Source organism: Salvelinus sp. IW2-2015, linkage group LG26, assembly GCF_002910315.2.
Source record: "Salvelinus sp. IW2-2015 linkage group LG26, ASM291031v2, whole genome shotgun sequence".
Lineage (NCBI taxonomy): Eukaryota > Metazoa > Chordata > Actinopteri > Salmoniformes > Salmonidae > Salvelinus > Salvelinus sp. IW2-2015.
In genome coordinates, this window is record NC_036866.1 from 34,090,329 (window position 1) to 34,107,189 (window position 16,861).

Here is a 16,861-nt window from a genome sequence, read left to right on the forward strand (position 1 = left end):
CGCGCAGAAGAAGCCAAAAAGCTTCAGCAGGAAGTTATCTTTGTTAAAATGCTCAATCAAATTTTCAAACCTGTCTTTGATACTTGAAAGTTTTTACCAAAGTGTTTATTTTTCTAGTTTTTAGTTCTCATTTGTCCATGCAGCAGACTGGAATGCAAAGTTTGTTTACTTAAGGAAATAACATTACTGCTTTCCTTCATTTGTGAGTAGATTTACTTGCATACCGTTAACGTCAATGAGGACAAAAAAATGCCAGCTAGCCTAGCTAGTTACGTAAACTCACCCCATTCCGTACAAATGTGCACAACCGCAACATTCAAACGAGACTACAAAGAAAACTAATGGGACTGTAGCGACTGTGTTGACTTCAAAATCGAGGGTGTGAACTAGGTTTCTATTCAAGCGTTGATCGACATGGTAATGGCTCTATAGTATTGGAGAAAAATTGAAAAAACGGACCCTCCGTTACATCGTGACGTGTCATGTCGTAACGTATAGCATAAAGCGTGCTATTTCTGTCTTACAATCTCTCTCCACCAGGTGGATTGTGCTAGCTGAGTTACTTAGCTAGCTAGCTTGCTAACTTTAGATGGTTTGCTAGCTAACAACATTGACTAACATTTTAGCCACAGTGCCTTCAGAAAGTATTCACACCCCTTGACTTTTTCCACATTTTTACAAAATGGGATTAAAATGTATTTAATTATCATTTTTTGTCAATGATTTACACAAAATACTATAATCTCAAAATGGAAGAAAAATGTGAACATATGTAAAAAATATTATAATAAAGTCATGAAAAATAAAACACTAATATATTTTCATTAGATAAGTATTCAAACCCCTGAGTCAATACATGTTAGAATCACCTTTGGTAGGAAACTTATTCTACAAGAACCAATACCACTCCTTAAAAACACAACCCTATGGAACAATCATTGGATAGCTTTCAGAATTCACCAATAAATTGGTTCACGTGGAAAACTAAAGGCATAGAAACCGTACATGTATTTCCATGACAGAATTAAAAAGACATATTGGACTGACCAATGTAGATAGTTTCAAATACATGCAACTTAAAATGTATAAATCTTTTGGACATCAGAGCAACCTTGAGGGAATCTTATAGGAGTCAGAAAATGATTTTCATATGATAGGTATACAAAACCTTGCAGAGAGCATATCCAACTGACAATCTCTTAGAAAAAAATATAAACTATTGAAACCAAGACATAAAAATAACTGATGTTGGCACAAAATGGAGGATGGAGTTTGAGCATAACTTACGAAATTGCAGTTAACAAAAATGTACACTTAATCCAGTATAAACTAATGTATAGAAATTATTATACAAGAGACAAATCACAAATTCCACAGCACAACAGCAGAGTCATGACTTAAAGGGGAATTTAATCCTGGCTCTGCCACGGCATATAGTCATTACTATATTAACAACATTATATTTTTTAGCATAAACATCACAATTATCCAAACCACAAGCTAGAACTCGCACATTTTCATTTCACTGGTAGAACCGGGAAGTTTCAACTCCCTGTGTATTCGTCTGCTCATAGTGAACCACAAAGTCCGGCATTCATAGCGAATGCTGATACCACCCGCTAGTTAGATGGGGCGTGCCCACAAACTTGAATAATGCCGTTGTTTACTTTGAACGACCAACATCTGGACCCTCTCTTTCTAAAATTATCTGCCGAAATTGTTGCAACCCCTATTACTAGCCTGTTTAACCTCTCTTTCGTATTGTCTGAGATCCCTAAAGATTGGAAAGCTGCCGCGGTCATCCCCCTCTTCAAAGGGGGAGACACTCTAGACCCAAACTGTTACAGACCTATTTCCATCCTGCCCTGCCTTTCTACAGTGTTCAAAAGCCAAGTTAACAAACAGATCACCGACCATTTCAAATCCCACCATACCTTCTCCACTATGCAATCTGGTTTCCGTGCTGGTCATGGGTGCACCTCAGCCACGCTCAAGGTCCTAAATGATATCCTAACCGCCATCGATAAACGACAGTACTGTGCAGCCGTTTTCATCGACCTGGCCAAGGCTTTCGACTCTGTCAATCACCTCATTCTTATCAGCAGACTCAACAGCCTTGGTTTCTCAAATAAATGCCTCGCCTGGTTCACCAACTACTTCTCAAATAGAGTTCATTGTGACAAATGGGAGGGCCTGTTGTCAGGGTTCAATTCTCGGGGTGACTCCTTTCTCTGTATATATCAATGATGTCGCTCTTGCTGCTGGTGATTCTCTGATCCACCTCTACGCAGACGACACCATTCTGTATACATCTGGCCTTTATTTGGACACTGTGTTACAAACCTCCAAACGAGTTTCAATGCCATACAACACTCCTTCCGTGGCCTCCAACTGCTCTTAAATGCTAGTAAAACTAAATGCATGCTTTTCAACCGATTGCTGCCCGTACCCGCCCGCCCGACTAGCATCACTACTCTGGACGGTTCTGACTTAGAATATGTGGACAACTACAAATACCTAGGTGTCTGATTAGACAGTAAACTCTCCTCCCAGACTCACATTAAGCATCTCCAATCCAAAGTTAAATCTAAAATCGGCTTCCTATTTCGCAACAAAGCATCCTTCACTCATGCTGCCAAACATACCCCCGTAAAACTGACTATCCTACCGATCCTTGACTTCGGCGATGTCATTTACAAAATAGCCTCCAAGACTCTACTCAGACTACATCTAATTTGCTATCACAGTGCCATCTGTTTTGTCACCAAAGCCCCATATACTACCCACCACTGCGCCCTGTATGCTCTCGTTGGCTGGAACTCGCTATATATTCGTCGCCAAACCCACTGGCTCCAGGTCATCTATAAGTCTTTGCTAGGTAAAGCCCTGCCTTATTTCAGCTCACTGGTCACCATAGCAGCAGGTATATTTCACTGGTCATCCCTAAAGCCAACTCCTCCTTTGGCCGCCTTTCCTTCCAGTTCTCTGCTGCCAATGACTGGAACGGATTGCAAAAATCACTGAAGCTGGAGCCTTATCCCCCTCCTAACTTTAAGCATCAGCTGTCAGAGCAGCTTACCAATCACTGCACCTGTACACATCCCATCTGTAAATATCCCACCCCATATTGTTATTTATTTTTGCTCTTTGCACCCCAGTATCTCTACTTGCACATCATCATCTGCACATCTATCACTCCAGTGTTAATGCTAAATTGTATTTATTTCGCCACTATGGCCTATTTATTGTCTTACCTCCCTAATCTTACTAGTTTTGCACACACTGTATATAGATTTTTCTATTGTGTTATTGACTGTACATTTGTTTATCCCATGTGTAACCATGTGTTGTTTTTGTCGCACTGCTTTGCTTTATCTTGGCCAGGTCGCAGTTGTAAATGAGAATTTGTTCTCAACTGGCCTACCTGATTAAATAAAGGTGAAATAAAATAAATGAAAACACAGTCATCTCAGAACTTCTCTAGGTAAGATTTATTTGAAAATGTTAGCTTGCTGGACTAGCTGGTAAGTTAGCTAGCTTGCTGACGTTACAGTCCTGTATTGAACTCTGAAAGCCATCAACTAAATCATATAGCTATCTTTTGGTATACACACTGTCAATCAATTTCAACTGGTAGCTACCTTCAGCAGAGTAAACATTGTTTGTTTGTTTAGTTCCATCTTTGACTGACGTTAGCTAAAGTAAGCTAGCTAATTTTACTCTTATTACTCAATTTGGTAGCCATCTACTTCACCCTACATCTAGCTCACTCCCTCTCTGTGTGTTGGTAGCAATGATGAATGTGTGTAAATCGTCTATGGTTGACTAGCTGGTTCTCAGCCAATCTCAGCAGGCCAGCAATCTTGCTGCCAATTTAGTGATGCAAGTTAGTTAACAGCAAGCTGACAATACTGAAATGTCCATGTTTGGAATGCTTAGCTAGCCAGTCTAATAGAGATCAATACAATTAGTGGGGTGGTTAAATTGTGTATTGGTCTGTATTTTGTTGTAGGATGACACAACCACCACAACCAGCAATGACACAACCACCTCATTCTTCTCTGCAGATTCTCAAAACACATTACAAAGACATCTCTACAAAATTCCCCTGCAAAGGGCTACTATTGACAAGAATGATCTGGTAATGTGCTGTGGGAGGTTTACTGAGAGTACTTTGAGATGAGGAAGGGTTTTTGGTTGTGCAGGGTTGTGCTTAGACAGTAAATGTAGTATTGTGTATGAGAGCGATTAAGGTGTAATTTCTCCTCAATCTCCCATACACAAAATGTAAATGTATAAACTGACTTCCTAAGGCTATCTACCAGAAAATCTTCTGCGAGAGGTCCAAACAATTGGTGGTTAAGAAGTCCTACAATGCTTTTGGCAGTCTCTTCTGCGAGAGGTCCAAACAATTGGTGGTTAAGAAGGCCGACAACGCTTTTGGCAGAGTCTTATCCAGCTGGCTGTTCACCGCAGACAGAACAGGCCCATCGCCATAAGCACAAAGAGTCTCAGCTTCCCCAGCCCACCATGCCAAACACAATTGTCAGTGTTATGAAGTCGGATAAAGTACTATGGCTGTGTTTACACAGGCAGCCCAATTCTGATATTTATTTCACTAATTGGTCTTTTGACCAATCAGATCAGTTCTGAAAAAGATCTGATATGATGTGATTTAAGACCAATTATTGGGAAAAATATCAGAATTGAGCTGCCTGTGTTAACGCAGCCAGTGTGGCTCACCTTAAGACCATGTAGAATAGGTGGTCTCCAACCCTGTTCCTGGAGAGCTACCCTCTTGTAGGCTTTTGCTCCAACCCCACCTTTAACTAACCTGGTTCAGTTTATCAACCAGCTAATTATTAGAATCAGGTGTTCTAGATTAGGGTTGGAGTGAAAACCTAAAGGACTGTAGCTCCCCAGGAACAGGGTTGGTGAGCCCTATGTAGAACCACCAAAAAATGTATATGGATATTTTCTATCAATCTTTGAAATTGATCTGCCCTTATGGATTCACAGACTATATTTATATAAGCTGTACAGGGCTTTCTGTAGCATCAAACAGATGCTAGACATTCAGATTTCCAAAGAATGTTTGTTTATTTGTCAAATTCTAAAATACAGGGGAGTGTATACTATTTAATGCCAACTCAAGAGAACTGGGTATTGAACAAGAATGTTATATGGTAAAAGTAACTTACAAAAAAAATAGATGAACATTGTAGTATAGTTCAGTGTGTCCAAGTGCTACTCAGGTGTAGAGACACACTAGTGCAGAGAACTGTAGCTACAGATTGTTAGACCAGATAATGTGATTTAACCAAAGATTTTTGCTGACATCTTGTCTATTTCAAGTCTTCTCTCATTGATCGAGACAGGTGGGTGTCCACCCCAAAGCGGCATTTGAACGTAAACATTAATTTCTTTGTCAAAATGCGTTTTTTGGCAGAAATGCCTTCTGGAACATGTGAACTTTCATGTGCATTAATCACAAATGTGTATTCTATCCATAAATATGATTGTTAAATTACGAGCCTAGTTGGTTTAGCCATGGAAAAAGAAAGGAACCTTCCCGCTAGCCATGATTGGCTGAGATAATGGATGGGTTGGACATGCCGGGAGATGAGTTTGGATTGGTCTGCCATGTAGCATGCATCTGTGTTGACAGTCCTTTCTACCGTGACGTTTTTGAAAGATATAACGTTAGCCATCGAGAACTACAAAAGCTTTGGTACTTTTCTCATTAACATTGATGCCCTGAATTTAACAGGCGATATCGACAGATCAGTTGGAAAAAGGGATGGGCTACTTTCTGCACATGCCATGGTCAGTGTGAACCGGAGTGACTTGATACAACGCTGGCCAAACAAGATGTAACTACAAACAAGAGATAATTGGTTCCAGTCTGCTGTGAAGGGTCCATCCATGTATGCGGGGAGGTCTAGCTACATTTACAGATATAAGTTTCTAATTTTGTCAGAAAGTTGTTTTTATTGCAAGTTAAAGCATACTGTTAGTTAGCTAGCAAATGTTAGCTTGCTGGCTCAGTAGCTAACGTTACGTGTATGATCTGTTTGGTAATATTATTCAAATCAGAAATCCATTTGCATTGTTAGTTATAGCCTAATGTTAGCTAGCTAACATTGAACCTAGTTTGTTAGATTTAGCTACCTGCAGATTCATACTACAGCTATGACAATGTTTGTATTGGTAGTAGCAGTGGTGGAAAAAATACCCAATTGCCATACTTAAATAAAAATAAAGATACCTTAACAGAAAATGACTCAAGTAAAAGTGAAAGCCACCCATTAAAATACTACTTGAGTAAAAGTCAAAAGGTATTTGATTGTTTAATATACTTTAGGCTAGGCACCACAGGCAAAACTTTTGATTTTGCTTCTGTACATTTTCAGATTTGGAGATATTTTCCAACTATAACTTCCATACTTTCATAAAATGTAAAATCGGCAATAAATACTTGATTTGTATAATTTTATCCCAACTCCGTCAACTACACCTAGCAAAATTGTTGTTACTGTTAGCATGTTTCATGTAGAACTTCAACCACTATTTTTAAAACTCCATGTTGAATCATATACCATTCAAACCTTGTTTTCCGGAGCATATAGTTAGCTAGTCCATACATGGCTATATCCTTTGTAGACATAGTGCTTCGTGCTGAAATATTAGTCATTTCCTGACATCCGATTGGTTACTGGCATTTAAAGGCCCATTCCTGCAACCTCACGTGCCATGCAGAAATTCCTTGTTTGAAAATATATCCCGCGAAAAATCCACGTAAAGAGACAAAATTTGAAAATCTCGAAGAATATACCTACAGTATGTGAATAAAAATAGGCGATCTCAGTTAGCCAATGCGAGAAAATCAGTGAATGAAAGAAAAAATTWGCCCGATCAGCCGATCGAGCAGTGGCAGGATAGGTAGAGGAGGAAAAGGAGGTAGCCGGCAGTTGAGATGAAGATGACAGCTAGCAGCGATTAACCAGACAGCAGCCAGCCAGCCAACAGTGACTTTTATTCCACACGTCACAAATAAAGCAACTTGTCCATGCCCTAAGTGTCTAAACGCTGGTCTGAAAATCACCGTAGACCACACCAACCAGGGATTCTGTCATGTTAGAATGTACACACTGTGAAGGTGATCATGATTTAGGAGCGTTTACACTTCCTCCAGGCTGCAGAAGTGCTCCAGGGGAGATGTGGCATTTGATATAAATGTGCGGATGGTTCTTCTAGCCCACGACCTTGGACTTGGTTATGCAACTCTAAAGAAAATAAGCAAAGTCATAGGGATTCCTTCCTTCCGTCTCCGCTCCTATCAGAGACATGACCGGAGAGTGACAGGTAAATAAAAAGGGAGAGTAGACCATTATTGTCAGGTGACTTGCTGTGTATAAATAATATTTATTTCCTTGTTCCAGCAAATGTATTCAATGAATAAACAGAGTGATAGGAAAACATAACTATACAATGAGACTGTCACATTGGCCTACATTGTTATAGGGATGTAGCCTACTGTGATTACTTAGAAATTAGCTTGCTGATATTAACATGCTGATATGCTAATATTTACATAGGGTAATATGCTGATATTTAGTCCTGCAGTTATGACTGTAATGTTGACAGACATAAGTACTTTCCCCCTCCACTTTAGTTGCAGATGTTCAGAGAAGGCTACAGTCAATGGAGAGTGCTGCAAAGCAAATTAGAAGAGCATAAGTAGACATTGACCCAGACAAACTGTAGCAGAGTTACTGTAGGAGGATGAGGATGCCATCATAGACATTGACGTATCCTTCGATGGCACTTGGCACAAGAGAGCAATCACTTCCAACTACGGTATAGGTGTGTGCATTGGTGCTGATACCAGCGAGCCCTAGAAAATGGTGACAAAAAAAAACATGGAGGCCATACAATTGTGAATAGAGAGGTTGCACAGAAAATGGTATCTGTATATCATAGGATGTCAAATGATACATACATTCACATTATTCCAAACACAGGTTCTTAGGTCTTATAGTCGGACTAATACAGAGGCTTTTTAAAATATTTTGTCGTTTTGATTTTAAGCGTCATTTTATCTGTGAATATATGCAAAATATGCATCTGTCATACATGTGAATATTTTGATAAACTGTTTTGTAAAAGTCTGACAAGTGAGTGTCTTATCACAATAATAAAATAAAAAATCTGCCTTGAAGCAATGTGTTGAAAAACAGATTCTCGTAATATGCAAATGAACACATATTTAAGGAGGTTATGCCTCGTTTGCATATTTTAATTTTAAAATAAATAAAACCTGTAATACAAAAATATTTTGTATTTAAGTATACTTTCAAATGTTACATTTTCAGTCTTATGAGAGTAAAGGGGAAAAAATCCCTATTAACCTGTGGTGCCTGGCCTTAAGTATCAAAAGTAAAAATATAAATCATTTCAAATTCTTTATATTAGGCAAACCAGATGGCACAATTTTGTTGTTTTTATTTTACGGATAGTCAGGGGCACACTCCAACACTCAGACATAATTTACAAATGAAGCATGTGTGTTTAGTGAGTCAGCCAGATCAGAGGCAGTAGGGATGACTAGGGATGTTCTTTCCTGTCCTGTTAAGCATTCAACATGTAACCAGTACTTTTGGGTGTCAGGGAAAATATATGGAGTAAAAAGTACATTTATTTTCTTTAGGAATGTAGTGGAGTAAAAGTAAAACTTGTCAAAAATATAAATAGTGAAGTACAGATACCCCCAAAAAACTACTTAAATAGTACTTTAAAGTGTTTTTACTTAAGTACTTTACACCACTGGTTAGTAGTAGAAGTTGAGATTATGCCGGTTCATTGATTAGCTAACTAGCTAGCTACATGTTTAAACAAAAGACTTTCACTTCGGCCAGATTATTACAAGACTCATCAAGTTAGCCAGGTGTGTCTGGGGGTGATTACAGCCATCTATTGTATTTAATGAACATGTGTACATGTCTAGACAATAGTGATGTGACTGGGGGTGGTTATAGCATTTCCATCAATTGACCCATCAATTTGGACAAGTATGTCGAGTAAGTGTCATCTAATAATGATAAAATATTTGTATCTGGAAACTTTGTTTTTGATATTGCTACTATGCAAGTAACCATTTTACTGTACTGTTTACACCTTCTGTATCTGTGCAGGTGACAAATAAACATACAGTGTGTGTTTACCACATGGCCTCACATGTGAATCCTAAAATAGATGGGTGGGGCTAAGGCTCAAGAGGGTGTGAACGATGCTGAATGGGTGTAGACAAAGAAGAGCTCTCCAGTAGGTGTATGAAAACATTCAAAGACCATTTTCTCAAAAGTGGGGTTACAAGTTTATCAACTTTCTAAGCAGAATTACTTTCCCATTGTTCCTCAACTGTAGTGTATGATATAACATTTTCTAGCTCGGAGTCTCTACTTTTATCCAATGTAAAAAACACAATTTCAAATGTTGCTGCATAAGACCAAATAGAGGTGGTCTGTCACATATTGTTGGATTACTTTAAGGTGTAAAAAGTATTTATTTTAATATCAGAGCTTTTTCTAAATTCAACTGGACACAGCCATTTTAAGAGACTCCCGTTTCTCTGAAAAAAGGATGAAGATGGCATCACTAATGTTGGTCGAAAATTCTCTGTGCTACACCTATCCTGTAACTCTCAGTAATGGATACCAAAAATATTTGGTTAAATCACATTATCTGGTGTTTTTATTGTATATTAATGATATGAAAGATGCTTGTTCTTGCCGTCTTTTTCTTTATGTGGATGACTCTACACTTCTGGTGTCTCACAAATGCAAAACTATGTTGGAGAGCATACTTAGCACAGAGCTTACTAACATTAGCAAATGGCTTGGAGATAATAAGTTATCTCTGCACTTAGGGAAAACTGAAGCAATTATTTTTGGATCCAGGCCTAAATTGTGTAGGTTGTCTGAAATCAGAGTGGAGTTAGGGGGTGAGGTGCTGACTACTAAAACCTCTGTTAGTTACTTGGGATGTATCCTTGATGGAAGCTTGGGAGGTGTGAGCATGGCCAATAAGGTGCTAGGGAAGGTTAATGCCAGGACTAAGTTTTTGGCTAGAAAGTCCAAGCTACTTGATAAGGACTCAATGAAGTGCTAGCTACTGCCCTCATTCAATGCCATTTTGACTATGCTAGTACTTCCTGGTTTGGGGGCTTATCTAAACTTATGAAGGGGAATCTCCAGATAGCCCAGAATAAGTTGATCAGAGTAGTTTTGAAGGTGAGTCCACGTACTCACATAGGCAGGAGCTGCTTTCAGGAACTAAACTGGCTGCCTGTTGAGGCTAGGGTGTCCAAGACTAGGTTTGGTTTACAGGAGTATTTATGGTCCTGTGCCCAGATATTTAAGTGATTTCTTTCCTCGTGTTAGGGATGCACACAATCACAGCACCAGATCAGGTGTTGCTGATGTGTGCTTATACAGGTTCAGGAGTAATGCTGGGAAAGGTACTTTCTTGTATACTGGAGCCTCAGAATGGAATGAGTTGCCTCTGCCTATAAAAACAATGTCCTCTCTAGACAGCTTTAAAAATAAAGTAAAAATATGTTTGATGTCCTCTGTGCCCATATGAATAACCCCTATGATGTAACTGGAATGATGAGATAGATGTTCTTCTTTTATGTTTTTGTTTTATTATTTCACTGCCGTACTGTTTTCGATCTTGTATAGCCATCTTGTCTCAAGAGGACCACAATGGAAATAAGTCCCAGACTTTATTGTGTGTTATCCTCAATGATTTTATTCATGTGCATGTATGGCTTTTAAGTTTTATGTGTGCTTGTTTTTTAAAATGGTCGAATTAATAAACTAAACTAAAATCTGTAGGTAAGAGAACTGGTGATCAGCAGATGATGGGAGAGGTGGTCATGATGAAATTGCCATTCCAAAGAAACATTCAAGGAATACTTGTATAGATGTGGAAGGACTGTTGTCATGATCAAACTGCCGTTCAGCTCCTCATGAGTCATCTGATTGAAATCCAGCATAATGTCTAATCCCAGCATAATGTCTAATCCCTCGAGAGGGATACAGTTCACAGGACACAGTTCTGCTACAATGACACACACAGGCAAAGGAATTCTGTTTCTGTTTCTAGAATCCACTTCAGGAAGATACCCAGGCACCACACAGTATTGTCTGTAAGCCAAATTTCTTCAGCCTACTGAGGTTGAAGAGGCGCTGTTACGCTGTTATTTTACTGACAATGAGTGAGAGGCTATGTTCCTGATACCACACTCCCAGGGCTCTCACCTCCTCCCATTAGGCTGTCTCATCATTGTTGGTCATCAGGCCTACTACTGTTGTGTCATCTGCAAACTTGATGATTGAGTTGGAGGCATGCATGGCCATGCAGTCTTGGGTGAACAGGAAGTACAGGAGGGGGCTGAGCATGCACCCTTGTGGGGCCCCTGTGTTGAGGGTCAGCGAAGGGGAGGTGTTGTTTCCTACCTTCACCATCTGGGGGTGGCCCGTCAGGAAGTCCAGGACTCAGTTGCAAAAGGGCGGGGTTCAGACACAGGGACTTAATGATGAGCTTGGAGGGTACTATGGTGTTGAATGCTGAGCTGTAGTCAATGAACAGCATTCTTACATAGATATTCCTCTTGTCCAGATGGGATAGGGTTGTGTGCAGTGCGATGGCGATTGCATCGTCTGTAGATCTATTGGGGGCGGTAAGCAAATTGAAGTGTGTCAGATAAGGTAGAGGTGATATGATCCATGACTAGTCTCTCAATGCACTTAATGATGACAGAAGTGAGTGCTACGGGCGATAGACATTATCTCCCATTTCCTTTGGACTATCATTTGGTTTTCAACAGCAGAGATTTGTATAAACCTCTCCAACCTTTTCAATATCGTTTCAATATTGAATTGCGATATCCACCGTCCCATATAAAGTGTCTGAACGACACTGACAGCATTTTGAGCTGGTTGTCATAGCAACATACAAAACTTTTTTCAGTTGACTGGCTAAATCGGTACTTTGTTGCGAAAACTAAAATGGATGAATGGAACATTTATTTTGATATTTTCAGTGGCATGACTATGGATGAATGTGAAAAAGAGATGGTAATAATACCCAGGCATGCAGATTTGGAGGATACCGCATTGAATGACCTAGAATAAAAGCCGCAAAGAAAAAACCGCAAATAAGAATACAAACTGGGCTATGCGTTGCTTAGAGGGCTGGCTAGCAGAGAAGAAAAAAGTTGTTGACTTCAAAACTGTCACTAAGGAAGAGTGTAACATCCTTCTCCGTCAGTTTTATGGAAATGTACGAAGGGGGAGCAGTACAGCATAAGTAGCTACCTGGCACTCCGGGGTGGGCTCAACCGGTTTCTAAATGACCCACCCATCGGTTGCAGCGGGTGCCATAAGAAGGTCACTGAAAACGCTGGAGCAACATCCTGGCTGAAAACAAAGAGAACACTGCAGCACCATCAACACCCAAAAAGCTGAAGCAAGGCAGCAGAAGTAGTAGCACAGACTCCGACAGATATTTCAACCAATGCACAATCCAGGGGAATGTACAGATAAATGTGACATACAATAAGTAGCTATAGCTATGTCAGCTGTGGTGGATAACAAAGAGAATGTATGGTTTCATTTATTAAAATCAGCTCAAATGAATATCATGGATTGTCTTTCTTTTGTCTGAACAATGTCCTGACGAGAGCACATTTATTCTGCAAGGCAAAGTCGCGCATCATTAGCTCATTGTTATGGTTGTATCCAAATAAATCTTAACTAGCCTGCTTTTTGAGGTGACTGTAAATTAGCCGTAGTTGTCTAGCTAGCAAGCAAGGGATAAGAACGTTGCAATAATTTAGAACAAACGACTGGGTCGCATCTATAGATTGAATGACTGGGTCGCGTCAATAGATACAGAACAAAAAGAACGAACTACTGGGTCGCGTCTCTAGCAACCCTAGATTTGTGTCGGGACTATATCTTGTGAAAGGATGAAATAGTATGAATAAATTAATCAAAATAACATTTTTAATGAAAATATGTCTATCATTCATTAAATATGTTGGTAACCTGTTGTATAAAAGTGATAATGCCCTTGAAGCCAGTGTTTGTCATATATATTGGTACGGTTTGCCGTACCAGATGGCAGACAGTGTGAATGGCGTCTGTGGGCGAGCGGTTTGCTGACATCAACATTGTGAACAGAGTGCCCCATGGTGGCAGTGGGCTTGTAGTATGGGCATGCATAAGCTACGGACAACGGACACAATTGCATTTTATCCATGGGAATTTGAACGCACAGAGATACCGTGACGAGACCTTGAGGCCCATTCTTGTGCCATTCATCCGCCGCCATCACCTCATGTTCAGCATGATAATTTACGGCCCCATGTTGCAAGGATCTGTACACAATTCCTGGTTTCAGTAGATAAACTAAAGTTAGCTAGGTGGCTTGCAGGAAAAATAACTTACTTAGGTAGTCACCATATTTGTCATCTGCCCTCTTGGTGCTGACATTGGCTATAGCTGAGCTTCTAATGTTAGCTAAATCCAACTCTTTGTTTCCTCTTTGCCATATTCCGATTGAAACATGTATGGTTGAATGTCACCATGTAGCTAATACATGCTCCATTGTCGAATTCGTGTTGATGAGAGGAATCACTTGAAACCATTGCATCTGGTCATCTTTTTCAGCTTTGAAAGAAGGATTGTTTGGTCCCCGCCTTGGGGAATGAAGCACCACCCAACAGAAGTTGTAGTCTTTCAGAGACTGGAAAAAATGTGTATATTTAGCAATGAATCTGCCAATAGGTGCCCTGACCTGCCTTCCTTCTGGGCAGTTATGTGTGAAACATATCTCACTGTCCTAGAAATGCCTCAGACATGATGAAAACAAGCCCAGAGTCCCCCAGGGGGAAATTCCCCTTTAAGTGTAAAACTAACAATGACTCAATAATCCATGCTTTCTGGTAATGCTATGAAGTCCAAAAGTTATGGGCGGAGCTGCAAAGTTGGCTGTCAGAAGTATTACAATGTAAACTTACTTTTATTCCATTTGTCTGCATATTTCAAGACATGGCATATGGTGGTGTAATGAGATGGGCTGGAAGATTCTCATCACTCATCTTGAAAACACGTATACTAAATACTTGGAAATTAACACAATGGAAAAATCAAATGATTTATTATTGAAAAATTGAAATAGCATGGGTGACAGAGGAAAAACGAATTGGTACAATTTAAGGCCATGTGGCAAACAACAATACAGGCACTAGGGATGGGGGTGTGAGCGTGTGGGTCTGGGCAGATGAGATGTAGTTGTTGTTTGTGTGTGTCTGTAAGTTGATGTTCATACGTGAATGTTTGTATCTGGTGATTTTTATTTTTTATATATATACAGTACCAGTCAAAAGTTTGGACACCTACTCATTCCAAGGTTTTCATTTTTACTATTTTCTACATTGTAGAATAATAGTGAAGACATCAATACTATGATATAACACATATGGAATCATGTAGTAACCAAAAAAGTGTTAAACAAATAAAAATATATGTTATATTTCAGATTCTTCAAATTAGCCATCCTTTGCCTTGATGACGGCTTTGCACATTCTGTGCCTTCGGAAAGTATTCAGACCCCTTGACTTTTTCCACATTTTGTTACGTTACAGCCTTATTCTAAAATTGATTAAATAAAATGTTTTCTTCATCAATCTACACACAATACCCCATAATGGCAAAGCGAAAAGTGTTTTCTATACATTTTTGCAAATGTATTAAAAAACTAAAACAGAAATAACTTTTTTTTAAATCTAAAAACATAATTCCACTTTAACATTATGGTGAATTGTGTGTAGGCCAGTGACAGAAAAATCTAAATTCAATCAATTTTAAATTCAGGCTGTAACACAACATTTAGAAAACTAAAGGGGTCTGAAAACGTTCTGAATGCACTGTATATAGCTTCAATCAGAAGAGTAAAAAAGCCTCTTTATTTATGTAGCTAATCTGGTGTGTCTTTCAATTATCACCACAGCACCATGTGGATGTAATAGCCATGGAGGTATGTAACATTACATTCACTTAGCCAAGATGAGACTTTGCCTATCTGTTCTTTCTGGCACAGTATTTACTTCATTTCAATGTAACGTTATTGTGCCAGCACTGCCAAGTTTGGGCCACAGGCTTGAAGGTAAGAACACAACTGTCACCAACTTAAATGTACATACTTATTGGAAGTATAGGCCATCTGTTTTTACAGACTGTCCCAATATACTGTATGTATATAAAATATAGGAGGTGGGTGAGGGAAATATGTTAACATAGTGTGTCATTTCTATTACTTCTTTTGCATATTGTACTGTAGCTCAGGTTTCAGGCTGTAATGCGTGCCAATGACCTGAGGAAGTCGACAGTGTGGCAGAAGCTACCTTGCATTCTGTCAAATCGTCTTGCCATAGTCTCAACCTGGACTGGGGCAGGGTATAAGGCCTGTTTCAGGGAGTTGTTTCTGAAGACCACTCTTCACAGTATGTTTTGACATTATTAAATCTGTTACACTCAATTCTTAAACTCATGTGTAAGACCATGTGCGATTTAAAATGTAACTCAATGTTCTTTATTTGTGTATAGGAGCCATTCGGAAGAGCCTGCAACCCGGGATGTCACGGATGAGGTGGTCCAGATTCAGGCCACCTGTTACCTGAAAGGGGCCTATGATTGTGAAGGCAGGAGGTGGCGACACACAGGGGAGAGGGATCCACTGCAGAGAGGGTGAACATCAAGTCTCTGACCACTTGTCTCAAAGCCAGTTTCTACCCCAAGCCACAAGACTGTTCCAACAGCTGAACCCTGGGCTGATTACTACACCTTACCATACACTTACCGTTTATTAATACACCGTACACACAGAATTGTTTTATTTATTTAATTGGTCTACCAGACCAATGTAATAGTTGTCACCTTACCGCACTACTAATGCATATAGTTTCCTATAATTCTACGCTGCTACTGTACTGTACCTTATTCCACTCACTATGTACATGTGTCCATAGCCTGCTATTTCCCAATTTGGCCATTTTTAAAATCTTATTTTCTTTCATCTGCATGCCTCTTGTACTTGATTTAGTTTATTAGTATTTTTATTAGTATGTTATATATTTACAATGTCCCTTATTTGATTGCTTTCCTTTTTTACTTATTTGATTACTATGTCACTTATGCTGCCATCACTTATGCTGCCACTATGTCACTTATGCTGCAACTTAATTTGGAGGGTCAACTCAAGGAGAAGAGGGTAGCTGCATCCCAATATGGCAACTGGAGTAAGTATGAGTGGGTGTGTCAAAAGGAAAGTAGTAGGTGTGTCGAAAGTGCTCTGCTATAGGTTAGATGGTTTTGATTGAGCTGTGTTTTTTTTCTTTAAGTTTCTTACCATGCAACTACCATACATTGAGCTATGGTACCGTGAGAGTTTGGACTTCTGTTTTTAAACCAGAGGTTGAGTCTGAGTCGTATTTCACTGTTAGTTTTACACACATAGTTGAACATTTTCAGTTATAACTGATGATTGTTTATTTTTTATTAAAATGATTGATTATGGGTGTACTGTTTCATCATGCATTGTATGCGTGTGCTTACTGTGACTGTCACTCTGATATTGGCTACTACGTAGCTGAGCAAATTTCAGGTCTGCTGGGTGCAAACTTGAAATCTCTGCAACATCTGCTGCACATTTACTGTGAACACTGAGGCTGTACCCACTTTAAGTTACGGTTTTAACAGTGGCCAAGTAGGCTACTGTGGCTATTTGATCA

General features: G+C 39.4%; 1 long non-coding RNA gene across 1 annotated transcript in view; it reads left to right on the plus strand.

Moving 5' to 3' along the window:
• The window catches only part of LOC139023064 (uncharacterized), a 64,218-nt gene extending 47,645 nt beyond the window's left edge, over positions 1-16,573 (plus strand). The window contains exon 3 of the long non-coding RNA XR_011474208.1: positions 15,678-16,573. This is a non-coding gene — a long non-coding RNA (uncharacterized lncRNA). The remainder of the gene's footprint in view (positions 1-15,677) is intronic.
• Positions 16,574-16,861: the final 288 nt, after the last annotated feature.